This window comes from Nycticebus coucang, chromosome 7 (genome assembly GCF_027406575.1).
Source record: "Nycticebus coucang isolate mNycCou1 chromosome 7, mNycCou1.pri, whole genome shotgun sequence".
Taxonomy (NCBI): Eukaryota; Metazoa; Chordata; class Mammalia; order Primates; family Lorisidae; genus Nycticebus; species Nycticebus coucang.
In genome coordinates this window covers 119,789,427-119,803,906 of record NC_069786.1, presented here as the reverse complement: position 1 = coordinate 119,803,906, position 14,480 = coordinate 119,789,427, and the positions used below count along the sequence as shown (strand labels likewise).

The 14,480-nt window shown below is 42.5% G+C and overlaps 1 protein-coding gene across 1 annotated transcript in view; it reads right to left on the bottom strand.

The window, feature by feature from the left end:
* Positions 1–14,480, bottom strand: part of SGPP2 (sphingosine-1-phosphate phosphatase 2) — a 133,534-nt gene that overhangs the window by 22,918 nt on the left and 96,136 nt on the right. The gene's annotated exons all lie outside the window — the stretch shown is intronic.

Below are 14,480 nucleotides of genomic sequence, written 5' to 3'. Positions count from 1 at the left end.
CTTGTCATTAAGTACCTATCAAGTGAGAAGAAAGTGAAGTCATTTAACTTTATTATGCTAGAAAAGTGACATCTAAGATGTGATGAGGTACAAGATTGTGGTGCTTGGGTGATCCTTTGTTTTGAGAAAGGATCAAGAGTTTAGGAGTATGGCATGGAAAGCAAATGATACCATAGGCCTGTGCACATGAAATAAATTTATGTCAGTGTTGAGCCTTTAAAAAAATCAAATACATCACAGTACTTAACGGAAAACTTGTGTGCATTTAAACATATGAGACAGGATGTGTTTATTTCCTTCCCCAAGGGAGCATGTTTTAAGGAATATTCCCACAGACATACATAAACACAGACCTCAGGAGTGTTTGGAGATTAAAATAGAGTCCTAGACCGTTAGCTGATGTTAGAGCATGCATGCAAGTCACTCTTCAACATCTGTCTGCTGTAATGTAACCAAATTTATGTTCATCAGATCACCAGCAGGACACAATTTGGTTCAGCCAGTTCTCAGGCAACTTTAATGGCTAGGGGGGATAAACAGTTCATTCACCCTTTTTTTTTTTTTTTCATTCACCCTTTTAATGATTGACTATTGCTATTTCTTTTCATAGATGACTTGGCCCAGCTCAATCCTCTAAACTTTTTGTTTGGCTCAGCACCTGTATCTCAGTGGTTAGGGAGCCGGCCACATGCCCCGGGATTGGTGGGTTCGAACCCTGTCCCAGCCTGCTAAACAAACAAACAAACAAAAATAGCCAGGCATTGTGGCGGGCGCCTGTAGTCCCAGCTACTTGGGAGGCTGAGGCAAGAGAATCACTTGAGCACATGAGAGTTTGAGGTTACTGTGAGCTGTGACAGCACAGCACTCTACCAAGGGTGACACAGGGAAACTCTGTCTCAAAAAAAAAAAAATCATTTTGTTTGTTTTGCCTTATTTTTATTTTTTTAATTTAATTTTTGCTTCTGCTTGATCCTGCAATTCCATTACTAGGTATCTACTCAGAAAAACAAAAATCATTTTACAACAAAGACAGTTGCACCAGAATGTTTATTGCAGCCCAATTCATAATTGCCAAGTTGTAGAAGCAGCCCAAATGTCCACCAGCCCATGAATGGATTAACAAATTGTGGTGTAGGTACACCATGGAATACTATTCAGCCATAAAAAAGATGGAGGCTTTATATCTTTTATGTTTACCTGGATAGAGTCGGAATCAATTCTCTAAACTTTTTAAAGTGGAATTTCTGTCAGTGTAACCTGGTTCTTTGTACCCTCAAAGAATCCCCAACAATAAAAAAAAAAGGTGGAATTTCTTATTTTGAAACAGCCACTACAGAGAAAGAAAGGATGGATAATTCTGTTGAGAACTTGGTTCCCTTGTTCAATTGCATTTGGAAGGTAGGGTTGCAACAATTAAGAGGAATTTTGCAAATCAGTGGTTTGTGAGTTTTAAAATTGATTACCAAATAATAAAAAGGACAAAGACATAAGCTCTTTGGAACCCATGTGCTTGTTTGGTTGCCAAAATTCACATTAAGCGTTGTTCTAGTCCTGGCGGAAGAAGAGTTATTTTTGTGGTAACGTCTAAAAATCTTCCTTCTCTTCCAGGAAGTCCTCATGTAATAACAACAAAGCTCAAATAATTATTTATTCAATCATTCAAGCTAGCATGTGTTTTTTTATTTTTAATTAGCTATTACTTCCCAAGAAATATATTTGGATAGAGGAAGAATAAGACATACTATCTATCCATTAAACAAAAATAGCTTGATTGGTTTGGAATAAGAAGTCAAGCTTGCTATTAAAAATACATGTCAGAGTATTTTTACTTTGCCCATCTCCCCCCAGATAGCCACATGTTTACAACAGCAGCACCAGATTGTACAAGTTGTTCTACAATCTGCTTTTTAAAATTAATATGTCACATAGACGTTTTCATAATAGCAGAGCAGCTATATTGCAGTCGGCTCCCTGTACCCATGGGCTCCGCATCCCCGGAGTCAAACAACCTCAGAACAAACAATATTCAGGGAAAAAATGGATGACTGCATCTGTTCTGAACATGCACAGACTTTTTCTTGTTATTGTTAAAATAATATGAAACAACTCTTTGCATAGATTTTACATTGTATTAGTAAGTAACCTGTAAGTAACCTAGAGATGACTTAAAGTACACAAGAGGCTGTGCAGAGGTTATATGCAGAGACTGACATTTTACATAAGGGACTTGAGCATCCATGGATTTTTTTTTTTTTTTGAGACAGTCTCACTTTGTTGCCCTCGGTTGAGTGCTATGGCATCATAGCTCACTGCAACCTCACACCCTTGGGCTCAAGTGATTCTCTTGCCTCAGCCTCCCAAGTAACTTGGACTACATGAGCCCACCACAATGCCTGGCTATTTTTAGAGACAGGGTGGTCTTGCTCAGGCTGGTCTCAAACTTGTGAGCTCAGGCAATCTACCTATCTCAGCCTCCCAGAGTGCTGGGGTTACAGGTAGGAGCCCCACTCCCGGCCTGCATCCCTAGATTTTGGTTACTGTGGAGGTGGTCCTAGAACTAATCTGCCCTGTGGATACCCAGGGATAACTATGTTTTAAGGGCTAAATTCTCTTAAGCATCGGGCAGTGCCTGTGGCTCAGTGGTAGGGTGCCAGGCCCACATACCAAGGGTGGCGGGTTCAAACCCAGCCCCAGCCAAACTGCAACAAAAAATAGCTGGGCGTTGTGGCGGGCGCCTGTCATCCCAGCTACTTGGCAGGCTGAGGCAAGAGAATCGCCTAAGCCCAAGAGTTAGAGGTTGCTGTGAGCTGTGATGCCCGGCACTCTACCTAGGGCAACATAGTGAGACTCTGTCTCAAAAAAAAAAAAAAAAAATCTCTTAAGCATCATTTAACATACTGAAATAGAAATATTTATATTTAATAAAATGCAAACAAACATCAGGAAATCACATTCTGGTCTTTTCTGCTGGTAAATGTCACATATGCTTTTTTTTGTTGTTGTTTGTTTTAGGAAGTCCTCTTCTAGGAAATCATCCTAAGCAAGGCTCCCCATGGTATGCTGAGAAGAAACTAGATGACCACAGGAAAAGGGGGCCCAAAGTGTGATTAATGTGATCCACTGGCACCCTGTATCCATTTTTACCTCTCAGCTGCACTGGAGATGTTAGAAAGGTAAAAACTGCACTCCTTTGGCTCCACTGGAAATTAGGCGTCCCTGTTTGATGCTCTCTTCCAGGATCTAGAAGGTGGAAGTAGAAGCCAATTTCTTGCTGTTTCTGTGATCCGGCTAAGTCACAGGCACATGAGTTGTAGCCACAGGACTAAGGATTCCAGTGTCTAGTCACAGTGCTCAAATTTCTAAAAGCAACTAAGAAAGCTACTGTGGCTAAATTCAGCTGAGTGTCTGGTCATCCAGTAGGCGAGTGCTAAGATGTTGGAGGCAGAGGTCCCGGTAGTGTCCTGGCACTGTTGGGGCAATAGCAGCAGCTTATCTGCTCATCAAGCCCCTCTGATACCATGTAAAGACCACCTTCCTTATATTATATCCTATTTTGATTAAAATACCTAGAATTGATTCTATTTTTTCCTCCAATATACAGCTCTGGCTGAGAAATGCTAAACCAGTTTCTTTGATTTCCATTATTTAAGATCCCTTATATACAAGACTTGACAATTAAGTTCACAAGCTCATCCTAGAAAAAGTGCTACCACACCTAAGCGCTGAATATCACTGTGGTCACCTTCGAAGTACTCCCCTTGCAAAGCTATACACCAATACCATAGTGCCTAGTCCACCCTCCAAAGCAATTTTGGAACTCTTTTTCTGGAATGTCCATCAAAGATGTTATCCTATTACCTTTGATCTTCTGAATATCATCAGAATGTCTTCTTTTCAATATTTCTTTTCTCTTCAGACAAAGAAAGAAGTCACTGAAGGCAAGATCAGGTAAGTAGGGAGAGAGTTCCAATACAGTTATTTGTTTACTAGCTAAAAACTCCCTCAAGACAGTGCTGTGTAAGCTGGTGCATTGTCATGATGCAAGAGCTATGAGTTGTTGGCCAGGACTTTCAGTTAAGATTTTCCTGTTTCTCTATTGATGTTTACTTGTTCAGCTGTGCTTCCTACAGTCAGCCAATGATTTTGACACATAATCTGATGAATTTTTGCAATGTTTTCATCAGTTCTGCTGGCTACCCTCACCTCTCTTCATCAGTGATGCTTTCTCTACCCATTTGTACAATGCCACTTTCTTCCTGGCATTATCCCCATAAACTGGGACTAACATGTCCCCAGTGGGCCATCCCTATGGCTGGAGTCCCAACTTGTTTGGCTACTTAGTCAATAGCCTCAGGAGGCCCCCAGCTTCCCTCCCCAGTCAGGTCTGGCAACACAGCGCTCTAGAGCAGCCTCTGCAGGGCCAGACCACAAAATGTCAAAGGCCAACCACTTTCTAGTGCAGCAGAAAGGACATGAGTGCCTTCTGGTCTAAGGCAAACTAACCCAGGGCTACACTGCCTACTTCAACCCTTTAGACCTCAGCTCACTGCCGCATAGGGACCTCTGATCTTGGTATAATTCCAGTGTCTTCACCAACTCCTGTCTTGGCACATCTTCTGTGGTCTGCACTCAAGGCTCACTCATGCCTCCTTCCAGATTCAGAGTGCTTCCAGAAGCCTGCTCATCCCACACTTACAGAACAGAGGAGAACTGTGCCCCAGCCGTGGCTTTTCCAACAGGGTTGGGAAAGGAGATAAAAACTTAATCTGCCTATGTTTTTTATGAGGAATACATACCACAAGCAGTTCTTGCTGGAAATTGTTGTAAGCCCTAATTCTGTTTAAACTAATATGGAAACATAAAATGCCTTCAATTTTCCTTTATACCATCCCCAGCAATGGCTGTCTGAACTTCTCCTTTGGTGGTTAACTAATAATGATTTATTTTGTCCTTAAAAAAAACAAAACTTTAAAATCAAGAGGAAATGGACTTTTTACCATGAGTATTTATTATGTTTGAAACCAGAAATAATTCTCTATTTTTACAGAAGGGCAGAAACATTTCTCTTTGGGGTAAAGAGAAAACAATAGGCAAAATAACATGGTGACTGATCCTCAAAAACATAACCAAATTCCCTTTTTATCTTGGTAACTCATCTGACAGGGTGTAACAGAAAGTGAGGCTTGGTAGGGTGTAATTTATGTTACAGTCAGCTTTTTTTTCCCCAATTAAGTAATACAGCTTGAAGTAAGTTTTTTTTTTTTTTTTTGGTTAAAGTAGTTTCAAACAACATAAGAAAACATACCAAAAATGCTCTAGTTCAAAGCCAGGACACAGTTTTGTATGGTCTGTGGATAATTTAATTTTTGAAGCCTTTCAATATCCTCCAACTCCAACCCAAACTAAAGCAATACTTAGGGGGGGAATAAATTGAATAAACAAATAAAACCCTGTATCTATATAATTACGCGCAGATCAAACAACGTAGGAACAATAAAATAGAGCAACATTTCAGCTCGTTCCAGTCCAAAATAACAAACTACCATTCATTGTTTATTCGTATTTCACAGATTCTCTAATCTAACAACAACAATTCTGTCTAATTTTATTGTTAATATACTTGGGATGACTGTTTTACCAGTCCAAGGACTTAAAATCAAGTTGAACAATTCAGGGCATCACAAATATAGGGTGATCAGCCTTCTCGATTTGCTCTAGTCCTCTTTCCTCCAAAAACAAAAATATAATAAATATTAGGACTGGTTTTGTTTTTTGAGACAGAGTTTCACTTTGTCTCCCTCAGTAGAGTGCAGTGGCTTCATAGCTCACAGCAACCTCAAACTCTTGGGCTCAAGTGATCCACTTGCCTTAGCCTCTTGACTACAGGTGCCCACCCTAACACCTGGCTATTTTTAGAGATGGAGTCTCACGCTTGCTCAGGCTTGTCTTGAACTCCTAAGCTCTGGCAATCTACCTCCTTGGCCTCCCAGAGTGCTAGGATTATATATAGGTGAGGGCCACCACACCCAGCCCTAGCTCCAGTTTTTAAGCCTTTGAAAGCATAGGACAAATGCCATGGTGTTGGTGTAGAAAATATATCACACAGCTCTGCCTTCTATTTGTGGTAATAGGAGGCACTTTATTTTGGGGAACTACCCCTTCTGGATGCCAGTCCTAACCTTAACCCTTACAGCCATCAGAGCCCCTGCTCACACAGGCCTTGGAACCCCTTATATTTGGTACAGCAATGGACTGACCCATTATCTAGAGGCCAATTAGAGATCTTTCCTGAAACTCTCCATACTGGAGTCCTTTCAGGAATGAAAGAGGAAGAATTTAAACACTGAGCTCCCTGGGTCTAATCTCAGGGAGAAGAGTAGCCTTAGAGTGTGACTCCACCGTGCAGAACAATGTAGAAACGGATGAGCTTGGGGAAGAGTGGTGTGGGAAGCTTTCGATGAAAGTCAAGACTGGGGGACCCACTCTCTGGAAATCCAGCTGCACCTCTGACCTCTTTATACTGTGGATATAAAAAGCAATAAATTTCCCTTTAAGTTTAAACTAGTTTGAGTTGATGCCAGGTGCATGCCTTCAAGGAGTCCTGACCAGTGCAAGGGGAACCACCTGATGTGAGGGCATCCTCCACTGGGGCAACCTTATTGGGCTCTTTCTGGTCCTGCTCTCAAGACACTGCCTCCATACACCCAGGGGTGGGTCCTGGGGTCTCATTTCTGCTCTGTGACTCTATTGTCCTGCCAGGGCTCACTGATGCAAAGGTGGTAGCAGGTCCAACCAAAGTCTCACCTCCATGTGTTAGACTTCTGATCTGAGGGAGGAGTTACTGGGAGCTGGGATATGTGGGTGTTGACACTCTGAAGGAAGAATATGGCGCTCCTCAGAGCCACCTGCTTCCCATCTCTCCTGTTTGACCGCACTGTGAATTCTATGAGCCATTTCTAATGAGCTCCCCCAGCCATTTTTCCAAGACATTCCCCCCCACCTCATGTTTTCCCTTAAGCTGGCTCCAGTTGGTTTATTCTTCAAACCAAGAGAACATGGTTTGTTATACACCAAAAAATGGTTTCTGTAAATCATTGCTTCACCTAGAACGCTTTTCACTGTGGGAAATGTAAGACCTCAATAAAAACTGGCTTAAGCAATAAGGAACTTTGTTTTACTGTGAATGGTGAGCCCAGAGGGAGAGGGGCCACAGGCATGGTACAATCAGCTATTCAGTGATGTCCTCAGGAAGCCTGCATTTTATTACTATGTTTTGGCACAGACAGTGATGACTTCTCTCAAAGGCCAATTCCAGGAGGGCACAGAGAAGCTTCCCTATGTGTGGGACAGTATAATCAGATTTGGAAATAATACCCTGTCACGCAATAGCTTTGAGATCTATTTAAGAGCCAGAACTGATTCAGCTTGGTGACTACCTGACTGAAAGAGGTGTGGAAGGGAGGAGCAGGGATGGTGCCCACATTTCTTGCTTGGGCATCTTGGTAGATCGGAACACCCTTCCCCTAGGTAAGGCCAGATCTGGTCTGATGAGAACGGTGACACCACCAGGCAGGTTTAGCGTCTCCCTAAGCTTTACTCGGGCCTGCCCAGGTGTCTAACTGCAGTCTGTCAGCAAAGGCTTGACAGGGGCAGCAAACTGCATCTGACAAGGAGTGATTTTGTAAGGGCTGAGATCAGAAAATTCCTGCTTCTGCATGGAGGAACATCTACGTACAACAGGCAGCCACCGAAATGATGGGCTCCCAAGCCAGGGCATTGAAGGTGCATGGGCTCATGGTGGTTCATCATGTGGACGCTCTGTGCCTGTGCAGATGGAGACGCTCTGTCTCCACCTCTCTGCCACCTTCCTGTCCAGTCTTGCTCAGATGCTTGCCCCTGCCCAGCACTAAAGGATTATCTTCATTCCTCCAATGAATGACTCTCATTCCTGGCTGCACCTTAAAATCAGCTGGGGAGCTTTAAAACCATACCCAAACCTAGGACCCACCTACACACACACACACACATAAAGTGCCAGAAAAACGTATATATTTTTTGAAAGGAAAAACAGTATTAAAATTGCAATACTCTGTATGTACTGGTAACCTTTGTTATCTCCTATAGTGTATCTCTTGTAATTGCAGAAGTCAAATGTAACTTGAGTATTACAATTTTAATACAGCTTTTTCCTTTCTTAAAATGTGTATATATTTTTGGCACCCTCTCTCTCTATATATAGTAGAATATAATAACATAAAATTCACCATCTCAACCATTTTAAAGTACACGGTGTATTGAGAGTATTTATACTGTTGTGTAACGTCACCACTATCCAATTCCAGAACTCTTTTTGTCTTGCAAAACCCATTAAATAACTCCACATTTCCATCTCTCCCCAGCCTCTGCAAACACTCTCCATACACTCTGTCTGTATGAATTTGATTACTCCAAATACCCCATGTAAGTGGCATCATAGGATATTTGTCCTTTCATGGCTGCACTTACCACATCTCAATATACCACGCTGCAATGTGTGTCAGAATGTCCTTCCTTTCTAAGGCTGAGTAATATTCCACAGTATGTAAGCAGGAGTATCTCATTTTATTGCACTAGAATTGATTGTGCTTCATACTCATGCTTTTACGAATTGAAGGTCTATGGAAACCCCGTGTCCAGTAGGTCTATCAGTGCCATTTTTCTAATAGCATGAGCTCACAATGTGTCTGTTACACTTTCGTAATTCTTCTTTGGTGATCTTTTTTACTTCTTTATGTTTTTTTATTTTGAATTTTTTTAATTTCAGATTAATGTGAGGATATAAACAACTAGATTACATTGTTTGCATTTGTTAGGCAGAGTCCCTGCTGTAGTCATGTCCTGCCCCCAGGAGGTGTGCCATATACCCATACATTGTGCCCATTAAATGAGAACACGCCCATCCCCATCTCCTCCCTTCTCCCCTTTGCCACATATTCCCTCCCCCCAACGTGAACTGAATTGAGTTTTTCTCTTACGCTGGTATATATTAGATTGTCTACTGGTTCATATTAGTATTGAGTACATTGGATTCTTGCTTCCCATTCTCATGATACTTTACTAAGAAGAATATGTTTGGGCTTGGCACATTTAGCTCAAGTGGCTAGGGGGCCAGCTATATACACTGGAGGTGGTGGGTTCAAATCCAGCCTAGGCCCACCCAAGAACAATGACAACTACAACCAAAAATAGCCGGGCATTGTGGTGGATGCTGTAGTCCCAGATAATTGGGAGGCTGAGGCAAGAGAATCGCTTAAGCCCAAGAGTTTGAGGTTGCTGTGAGCTATGATGTCATGGCACCCTACACAGGGTGACAGCTTGAGACTCTGCCTCCAAAAAAAAAAAAAAAAAAAGAATATGTTTCAACTCCATCCAAGTTAATACAAAAGATGTAAAGTTGGGGGGTGGAGACAAGATGGCTGACTGAAGCCAGCTTTCCACAGAGGCTCCTGTCCAGAAGGAGAGTTAAAGGACAGAAATTTAGCAAGTAACATGGTGGATTTGGGGTGCACCAAGAGAGAAGGTTGAAGAACGCACATCAACCCCACTGAGGTGAGCTGCAACCCCAAGGATACAAAAAAAAGGTACAAAATCCAGCACCAAGTGGATGGGAGTCCCCTCCCCCCTGAAAATGGCTTGGAGTGCCCCACAAACAAACGAGCAGAGTTCAAAGGTCCTGCCACTACACTCCATGGGAGAGGCCCTCTAAAAACTGGACCTACCTCCCCTACTAGGGTGCCACAGCGTTCTCCTGCCAGGCATAAAACTGTATAAAACTGTATATATTCTCTACCTGCAACTCTGAGCTCCCAGCCCTCCCCTCCACTCTCACTCTGAGGTCTGGAGGCCTGTCCCCCAGGAGTTCAGACTCTTGGGTGATTTCTCGAGGGGTGTGGACAGTGCCTAAATTGCAGCTGGTCAGTGCTGACTCTGGGGCACAGGAGTGAGGAGAGGACAGTCTGCTGAGAGGGAACCACACCAGAGCAGCAGTGCCCTGAGGTGCAGAGCAGCAGCCGTCTTTTAGCAACAATAGGGCTCACTCCTGGATATTCTGAAGCCACACCCCATGTCTCCCTGGGGAACAGGAGGAAGCCGGGCATCTACTCAGATGGTAACCACCATGGAACAAATCTGGGATGGAAACGCAGGCCCCGTGAGTAAAGGGTTTGCCTGAGGCGGTACTGACCTGGGTGGAGCTCAGGGACTACAAATGCACTCGCAGACCCGGGAAGTTCCCAGGGTGGGGCTGACCCAGAGGACTGATTTACTGACCCTAAGATGCACCCAGCCCTCAGGGGATTGTCAGCCTATAGACAAAGGAAGACAGGAGGCTAGAACTCCCAGGTAACCGAATACAAACCTGCAGGAGTGAAGACAGGGCCTGAGGCGCAGGCTCAGGGAACTCAAAACAGCTTCTCTTCTGCAGGGGAATTTAGCAGGGACAGAAACAAATTCCCGCAAAGTATTTCTGTTCTGCTCTGTCAGTAACATCAATCAGGGGCGGGGCTGGAACTGAGTGAACACCCCCCAGCCTCCATCAAGTTCCCGAGGTTGTCAGGCCTCACCTCCCCCTGCTAGATAGAGGCAGAGCATAGCGGCCTGGCTGAACAGAAATAGATTTCCTTGTGATTCAGGCAGGTGCAAACCCCTGGGGTATCTGTTCACTACAGGCAACTGGGTCAGCCAATGGTGGGGCTATCAGTGACTGAGTGTGACAGAGGTGCAAGGTGGGGAAGGAGACATCAACCTTCCCAGACTGATCTATTTGCTGGGTAGCTCCTCCTGACTCCACACAGCACTGGAGCAAGCAATATCAGAGTAGTCATCAGACCCCTGTGATCCAGTCGCCAGAGACCTTTTAAACTCTCCCACCTGAGACAGGTGCTGACTGAGACAATTGATTTGGACCTTTTGAACTGAGCCAATCGCCCGAGGACTATTCAAGTGGTACCCTGGGTGTGTGGCTGTAGGAAGGTTTGATTTTCCTTTCCCAATTGTTGCCTGTGGGGGGCGGGGTGACTTAATTGCAGGTATTTCTCCACAGCTGAGACTTCAACCCAGAGTAACTGTTTCACTAGGGTTGAACAGAAACCAGCTGAAAACAAGAGAGAACCACTTAGCCCCACCACAACAAACAGGGCCCCAGTTTCTCAGGCAATAGAACTGTACGGGTCCTTGACAAAGCTCAAGGGGAAAAATCAAACGGTGTAAAACTATCATGGAGTGGAATCAGCGGAAAAACTCTGGGGTAACATGAATAACCAGAATAGATCAACCCCCCGCCAAGGAAAGATACGGCAAATGTAACTGAAGATCCCCTTCATAAACAGCTGGCCGAGATGTCAGAAATCGAATTCAGAATTTGGATTACAAACAAGATTAATAAAATGGAGGAAAATTTGGAATTAGAAATTCAAGCAGCAATTCAAAAGTCGGAATTAGAAATTCGAGAAGAAATTCAAAAGTTGTCTCAAGAATTCAATGAATTTAAAGACAAAACCACCAAAGATTTTGACGCACTGAAGCAAGAATTTGCAGCTCTCAAAGATCTGAAAAATACAGTAGAATCCTTCAGTAACAGAGTGGAGCAAGCAGAAGAAAGGATTTCTGACATTGAAGACAAAGCCTTTGAACACTCCCAAACTCTCAAAGGGGAAGAGAAATGGAGAACAAAAATGGATCATTCTCTCAGAGAGCTCTGGGATAATTCGAAGAAGGCTAATATCCGCCTCATTGGAATCCCTGAAACTAATGAAGTGGCCTCACTAGGCACAGAGGCCCTTCTCCATGAAATTATGAAAGAGAATTTTCCAGACATGCCAAGAGATTCTGAAATTCAGATAGAAGACAGTTTCAGAACCCCAGCACGACTCAATCCCAATAAGACATCCCCCAGGAATATCATAATAACTTCACTAAAGTTAATATGAAGGAGAAAATTCTGAAAGCAGCCAGATGTAAGAAATCCATTACCTACAAAGGAAAGAATATTAGAATGACTGCAGATCTCTCTGCTGAAACTTTTCAAGCCGAAGAGCATGGTCATTGACTTTTAATCTCCTAAAGCAAAATAACTTTCAACCCCGGATCCTGTATCCAGCTAAACTGAGTTTCATTTATGATGGAGAAATTAAATACTTTGATGACATTCATATGTTGAAGAAATTTGCCATAACCAAACCAGCTTTTCAGGATATTCTCAGACCTCCATAATGACCAGCCCAATCCTCTACCATTCAGTGGAGAAAAGATTCCCTATTTAACAAATGGCGCTGGGCGAACTGGCTGGCAACCTGTAGAAGACTGAAACTGGACCCACACCTTTCACCATTGACTAAGATAGACTCTCACTGGATTAAAGATTTAAACTTAAGACATGAAACTATAAAAATACTAGAAGACAGTGCAGGGAAAACCCTTGAAGAAATTGGTCTGGGCGAGTATTTTATGAGGATAACCCCCCAGGCAATTGAAGCAGCTTCAAAAATACACTACTTGGACCTGATCAAACTAAAAAGCTTCTGCACAGCCAAGAACACAGTAAGTAAAGCAAGCAAACAGCCCTCAGAATGGGAGAAGATATTTGCAGGTTATGTCTCCGACAAAGGTTTAATAACCAGAATCCACAGAGAACTCAAACGTCTAAGCAAATAAAGAACAAGTGATCCCATCTCAGGCTGGGCAAGGGACTTGAAGAGAAACCTCTCTGAAGAAGACAGGTGCACGGCCTACAGACATAAGAAAAAAATGCTCATCATCTTTAATCATCAGAGAAATGCAAACCAAAACTACTTTGAGATATCATCCAACTCCAGTAAGATTAGCCCATATCACAAAATCCCAAGACCAGAGATGTTGGCGTGGATGTGGAGAAAAGGGAACACTTCTACACTGCTGGTGGGAATGCAAATTAATACATTCCTTTTGGAAAGATGTTTGGAGAACACTTAGAGATCTAAAAATAGATCTGCCATTCAATCCTATAATTCCTCTACTAGGCATATACCCAGAAGACCAAAAATCACATCATAATAAAGATATTTGTACCAGAATGTTTATTGCAGCCCAATCCATAATTGCTAAGTCATGGAGAAAGCCCAAGTGCCCATCGATCCACGAGTGGATTAATAAATTTTGGTATATGTACACCATGGAATATTATGCAGTCTTAAAGAAAGATGGAGACTTTACCTCTTTTATGTTTACATGGATGGAGCTGGAACATATTCTTCTTAGTAAAGTATCTCAAGAATGGAAGAAAAAGTATCCAATGTACTCAGCCCTACTATGAAACTAATTTATGGCTTTAACATGAAAGCTATAACCTAGTTATAACCCAAGAATAGGGGGAAGGGGGAAAGGGAGGAGAGGGAGGGGGTAGGTGGGCAGTGAGAGAGTGATTGGTGCGATTATACCTGTGGTGCATCTTACAAGGGTATATGTGAAACTTAGTAAATGTAGAATGTAAATGTCTTAACACAATAACTAAGAAAATGCCAGGAAGGCTATGTTAACCAGTGTGATGAAAATGTGTCAAACGGTCTATAAAACCAGTGTATGGTGCCCCATGATCGCGTTAATGTACACAGCTATGATTTAATAATAATAATAAAAAATAAATTCCAGTTTGATCAGTTTGGAGATAATTTGTTCTATTGGTCACCAACCATCTCTGGGTTTCTAGCATCCAACATACATTTATGGAAAACTAATTGACAGTTTATTGCTTTAAAAAAGTATTTGTTGTTTGTTATAGGTAAACATGCTTAGGCTAATTGTATAGTAAAATAAATCCAGTTCTCATTGTACAGTATAAGTTTTGTCCTAAATGAGTTTGATCCTTTGAAAAATGCCCTTTGTGGTACACATATAAAATTATAAGTTTAAAATGTGACTTATTTTTATGAGGAGTAACTGGATTAGGTGCCTATTAGCAGAGATTAAATTTAGAGGGAGGGTAATTGGTGGGAACACACTTACGGTGCATCTTACAAGGGTACATGTGAAACTTACTAAATGTAGAATATAAATGTCTTAACACAATAACTAAGAAAATGCCAGGAAGGCTATGTTAACCAGTGTGATGAAAATATGTCAAATGGTCTATAAAACCAGTGTGTGGTGCCCCATGATTGCATTAATGTATACAGCTATGATTTAATAATAAAAAAATTTAAAATTAAAAAAAAAAAGTAGGCCCAGATAAAAGAAACACTAAAACACCTGAGAGTGCTCCTTAACTCCTCATGGGAGTCCACAGACATATTTGGAGAGAGCCTCTTTGTAATCAGAAGCAATAGTGTAGCGAATTGAGAATGTACCCTGTCCCCTCCCCTTCCTCTCAGCAGCCACCAGGCGGGGAGCGAGGTGGGACTGGGACAGCACAGATGTAGGGAAAAGAATAGGACTGGCCCTTCACCGTTTTCCAAAAACTGGGACCCCCT